Below are 6,507 nucleotides of genomic sequence, written 5' to 3'. Positions count from 1 at the left end.
AGATTAGTTTAATTTTAAAAGCTAAACCAAATGCATGACAATAACAGCAAATAGGAGGACGGAAATAAATAAAAATAAAATAAAATAAAATAAAATAAAATAAAATAAATAAAATAAAATAAAATAAAATAAAATAAAATAAAATAAAATAAAATAAAATAAAATAAAATAAAATAAAATAAAATAAAATAAAATAAAATAAATAATTTTTATTATTTTATAAAGCAAGGAGATGACCAAGGTATTGATGGCCTCTGCATCTCCCAAAATATCAGTAAGAACACTGAAACTCAATACAGTTACTGCAGGTTGGGTACTACCGCAGGCCGTGTCCTCAGGAAGGAGATATGCAGAGAGGAACCTAGCAGAGGCACCGACCCACCACATCCTATTGCTTCCCCAGCTAAAGAGAGGCAGTGATATAACCTGCAAGAGCTGGGCATTGCCAGTGGTACCTAGCAGTCCACATTGACTTTGTGCTTGCCTTATGTGGACTAGTCCCATTCTTTCCCTCGAAGATGAGAATGTAATTTCGGCAATGAAATTAGGTATAGGCCCAGTATTAGTATTAGCGTATTAGTATAGGCCCAGTATAGGTACCTTTGTCTCATATGTGTTTCTTACCAAAAAGGATGGCTATGTACCACTCCCCAGGATCTCCCTTGACTGCCTGTTATCTGAATACACAAATTATCCAAGCCTAGGAGAAGAAGGAACCAAACTATAAGGGAAGAATTAGTCATTTTGTACTCAGGCAATTCTATTTTTGTTCATGTATTAACCAGGAAATGTTTTATGACAAAGGATAAATTATGTCACAAACAAAAAGTTATTTTTTCTTTGTGGTAAATAACTACAGCTCATGCTAGAACAGGAACCATACTTATTCCTTTAAAGAAGAAGAGACTGTCGGAGTGAGAGCTATTCAGAAATATACATGTTGTCCAATTCTGGCTTGCAATTGTATTCTTCAGGCTTAACGTATGACAAAGATATTTTTTAATTCCCCCAAAATACTGATTCCTGCAATTCACACAATTGATGTATAAGTGCATATAAACCATCTACCCACTGGACCTTCATTAAATTGAGTTTCCAAGTAAAGACATGCAAGAAAAGCATTGAAAGAGTGTTAGAAGAAATAATACATTTCTAACTCTAGAGTGAGTTCCACAATCCTTTCAACTCTCTGTGTGTATTTAATGCAGGCCTGACTCCGGGAGAATTTGGTAACTTCGCCTGTGACAACCACCACCACTGCTCCCTACCACCACTGTTCTCAAGGGGCACAAGCGGCCGTGACGAAGAAGACAGTAAAAATGCTGAGCTCCCTCCTCACTGCAAGCAAAATCCAGCTTGGAGTTCTGTGGTCAGCGGGGAGCAAATGCAGACAGTAGCACATTAGGGACTGGAAGATATTTTAGGACAAATCAGGGCTGCGGTTCGCATTCGTCCAAGCAAGCACCATCGGCATCCATCTCTAACCCACATTCAGCCACTAGAGGGAACACGTACATGCTGGAATTATTAACATAGGAAAATCAAATGTCTGCCTCTTCTTAATTGGTTATATTCCTTTTAGAATTCTTTTGTCAAAACTAGCAACAACATAATGTTTCTGAGATGTGTGCTATTGTCATTGAAAGAGAGGAAGTAGAACATTAAGGTTTAAATGAAAGTTACAGATTGGAAATTAATGATCACCTGCAGTTCAACATTTGAAACCCACTTCTCCCTATTTTCTTTCAGATCTGCAGAAAAATCTGTCAGTATCATAAAGCTGTTTGCAAGTAAATCTGAGAACTTTCCAATGAAAATAATCTAACAAAAATGCTGTCTCACTAAAGGATCCTTTTTTGCAGAAATGAAAAAGGCATTTAAATTCAGTAAGTTCCCAATTTCAACTTCCGTGGAATTTCTGGGCAGAGGAAAAGTGTGAAATGCAATAAAGGAGAAGCAGTTCTGCATTCCTTTCCAGCTTTCTTGTATTGCAGTTGAGAGACACGTCTAAGAAGCTCTTGGACAAAACAATCTATTCTTCAGAAGCTGTTTCAGTTTGCAGAAGCAATTATGCATGCTGATAGAAGCAGGGTTACTTTCCCTTTCCTTATGAGGTGAATATACTACCTAGAGAGACATTTACTATTATAAAATCTCTTTGAAAAACTTCTAAAGTTTCTGGTTTTATTCTACAACAGCACAGGACTTTTTAAGGTAAGAAACTTCTGTATAACATAAAATCTTTGCCCCATTCAGGTCCACTCTTTCTCAGAGCTGTCCCAAACAATACCATGTAATGTTTCTTGTTACTCAGAAAAATTCTATTGGGAAAAATACTTCAAAAACCCATAAGGTGGCAGCAAACTCCTTTTTAAGCAGGAGTTGAGAACTGGTAACTTAGGGTCCTCTGTATTGTACAAAATTGTTGTTTTTCATGTGCTTCAGCACCTTTCCTCCATCATCCAATTAACATGAAAAGTTTTTATGCAGCAGTAGCATAGGAATTTGTCTAATTTAAAACACATTAGCTTTCACCAGAAACATCAGATGCTTTGATAAAAACCAAATGTCATTTAGATCCTCAAGAAGAAAAAAAAATACTCTCACAATGAAAAGAGAAAATGTGCCACACTATGAACTGAATGGTAACTTCATTACAGATCAGCTGATTTCACTGCTCTGGCTATTGCACAAGCAAAACTAACAACACGGCTTATGCAGCAGTTCAATGTCATAAAATCTCTTTCTCCAAGTTTTAATGTTACTGAGCCCTGTACCATTTTAATACTCTGTATCACTAGAAAGCATATATTTGCAAGCTGCATGAAAAATATTTTACTTTTCATAGTCATGTTTATTGCTAAGAAATTTCTCCACCTGAGGACTAGAGAGGTTCACAGTCAAAAAAGGAAAATCTGTAATGTGTATGAAATATTCTCATTGCTTCTACAACTCTAGGGCTGCAATATATTACCTGTGGTGATAAGTCTGTAACAGTCTGATCTACAAGCCCTGTGCTCTTTTTTGAATCTGCTTCATGCCGGAAACAAGTTACTTAATGCGCAGGTTTTCCCTGATATTTAATCTTTCTGCACCAAAAACATGTCCAAACAGAGTAAGTGGTACCATACATTTCTCAGGGATTGCAAAACACAGTTATGTCTAGCATACTGACAAGGCTACTTTGCATGTGTATTCTTAATCTCTGGCACACGTATAGTTAGCCTGATAGTTTTACAAAGTATTTGATTCACTGAATCTATATTGCACAAATAATCCTATGAATTCAGGACATACCATAGCTTCTGAATCTGTAGAAAAGCTAGCCTATGGGACCCACTGTACATAAGCCACACTAACAAAAACGAACAAACATAAAAATCACAGTTAAATGTAGGTAGCAGTCATTTTGTTCATAACACACACAAGCCTAAGCACATTACTGGAGTCTGTATTTAGCAGCTCTTGCTGACTCTCTCAGCTCATTTCTTCAGTTTTCAAATAAAGATGATTTTTATGCCTGCTACACTGGCAATCTCAGCCTAGAATTTTGCAAAGCAAAAGCTTTTTAGCTTGTAAAACATAACAAGAAGGAAGATGCACAGTTCTGAGATGTCAGAGTCGTCGCTGGGCCTATCATCAAACTATGAGAATGAGCGACTTGGGAAGGTCTGTGATGGGAAGGCAGTTGGTGGAACTAGATCACACTGCCTTATACCCTGCAGGAATAACAGCTACACGTTTATTTAACAAATGTCACATTTTCCTTGCCTGTGAAGGAGTGGGGATGGTTGAATTTGTTGTTTCCTGACTTTCCCACAGGTGTTTCCTATTTCTAGGCCTCTCAGTTCAATTATTACACAGTTCAGAAGGCACAATTTTCCCTATTTCTGCTTCCACGATCACCAAATGTTGCGTTTTCTCAGCTGAGACAAAAGAGGTCAGTGTGCACTATGCTGATATATAAATTCCCAGTGTCAGGATATTCCTCTGTCCTTCAAGTATAACATTCATTTTGTCTGTTTCATGTATTACTGTGAGCCATCTGTTTTTATGCTCTCCTGATTCCATAAAATCTTATATTACTTTGTCATGATTAATGCACCAATATTAATGACTATACATTACTTTAAATCAAGAGAAGGAAAAAGAGAAAGAATAAAACAAGTCTCACATCTGCTCATTAAATTAATATGATATCAACTGTGAGCTAAACTTGTCAGCAAATTGAGTGCTTTAGCTGAGAAGATTTATCAGCAGAGCTTTTACTTGGAAGAATTGTGACCTTTAGTTAGCGCCATACTTTCTGCTTTGGACTTCGTTCAAGAGCTAAACTAACTTTAACTCTTGGGGCAAAGCAAAGTAAGTAGCAAAATGTTTTCTCTGTGTAACATTCTTCAGGCGTTGGAAGACATTCCTGCTCTAACACAGGCATATTTGGGGAATGTTTTAATGAAACCATAAAAAAGACAGTGGTCTAATTCTGAAATGTTTTACATGGTGAATACAAAAATATTTATACGGTGAATAAAATCAAGGCATGGGAAGACATCTTCATTCAGCATTTACAATACATATTTGAATCAATGACAGAAATAAATTCTCTGGTGTCATACGGTTATTAGGATAAACAGACCTTGAAAGCAGCCTAATTAACCCACTGGGGTTACTCAGGCTTAGGCCTGAAGATATATGGCACTAGCATGAGAGCTGTAAATCCAAACCGCTCCCTAATGTCAGTGCAACTGGCTTGTAACCCTTGGTACGTGTACCTCTCTGCTGGAGGGACCGCAGTTTTCACAGGCATTCGGTGCCCTCAGAGCTCAGCACAGCTCTCAAGATTGCCATCTTGGGCAATGGAAAACGTGGGCCATTCATACTGCTGTTTCTTCTATCAGCACTTCCCTCATACCTCTCCCTTTTATGACAGAGGTGGTAAAATGCTGCAAGTGGGAGCCAGAAGACATGGGGCAGCCTCCTGCCAACACCAGACTGAAGTGGGAGGGGAAGCTCAAAGGGCAGCACTTCACTGAAAACAGGTCTGCAGCTTTCAAAAGGAAGAAAAAGGCTAGGAGTGAGAGGAGCTGTAAATTGCTGCCTTTCAACACTTTGACTGACCAGCTGGGAAGCCTTGGAGACCAAGGATCAACTGTAAATGACTAACTGATGCACGTTATGTTGTTATTTGTTATTTGTTTGGTTTTCTGCTTCAAATAATAATAATAAAATTTAATATTACTCCACTATTTTGTAAAAGTCAAATGCAGTATATTCCCTTAGTATAAAGGAAAAAAAAAAAAAAAAAAAGTAGTAGTATTGCGATCACTACCTGGCTCAAGCATTGAATAAAACTTGCTGTGGGAAAAGGGTTAAGCAAGACCAAGTCAGGCAAGAGGTGAAAAAATCAGTCATCAGTGCAAGAAGAAACCTGCGGGATGAACTCACCTGTATTATGCCCACATCCAGATAAATCAAAATCCTACTGACTCCATATTCAGATTATTTTGAGGTCTTATGAGTAATTTGTTTGAACTATTTTGTTGGGTTTCTACCTTCAGAGGAGCTTTTAATGTTACTTTCTTCTGAGTTGCTGCAAATAATCTTGCTTTTAATGAAAAGCTATTAAGAAAATTGCATGCCTAACAATATCTGAGATGGACAAACTAAACAACATTTCTTGGAACCTTATTTCATGGTTACCCCCAATTAAAATGTTCATCTGTGCAGTCTTCCTGCCACCTTTGTTTGGCTCTAATGTTGATCAGAGGGTCTTCCAAGCTCAGCTATTCTGTGATTCTGTGTAAGTGAGCTGAACTACACTGGCCTCAAGGCTGCAAATGCTCACCATAGCTAGGGGTGATGTGAAAAGAAAGGGTGTGATTAACTAGACATCAAAGATAAAAAGAAATAGTTGTCTGTAAATGATGAATCACGTCATCCTAAGACTGGTGTCTAAGTAAGCCACATGAATCACCCTCTAGTAGTATCTATTTCTTTCCATAGACTATAATGCAAGGTTGGAGTGAATAGCTCTGACTCATACATTTAACTCCCACACATCTAAAATTCAATGAGGAAAAGCTCTTCCTTATTAAAGAAAGACAATAGTATCTGTCTTCAGAGGGAATACAAGAATTTGCAGGCTATCCTACAATCTGCTTTCATACATTAGTGCTAATGACTGTTGGACAGAATTCTACTGAGCAATGACCTGTGGTAAAAGGGGGTACTACTGTTGTACCACATGCATCTTCTGCTGGTAGCTCTTTTTCTCCTCGGTAGCTGGGGTTTAATCCTTTATTTGTTTATTCCAGTTTGGGGTTTATTCTGGTTTTTATTCTTCCTGAATTGAAACTGCTGCTTCTTGTAGCTTCTAGGGGCATCCGCAGATAATAGCATCTGGCTGATTGAGGTTTTTTTAGGCTGTATCTTGATTAAAAATCATCTGCATCCTTACTCATTAGTTTCCTACTGATTAGGGAACAATCTGTTGTTCATCCACTGTGG

The sequence above is a fragment of the Anser anser genome (genome assembly GCF_964211835.1).
Source record: "Anser anser genome assembly, chromosome: 1".
NCBI classification, from domain to species: domain Eukaryota; kingdom Metazoa; phylum Chordata; class Aves; order Anseriformes; family Anatidae; genus Anser; species Anser anser.
Note: the sequence above shows the minus strand (reverse complement) of the source record.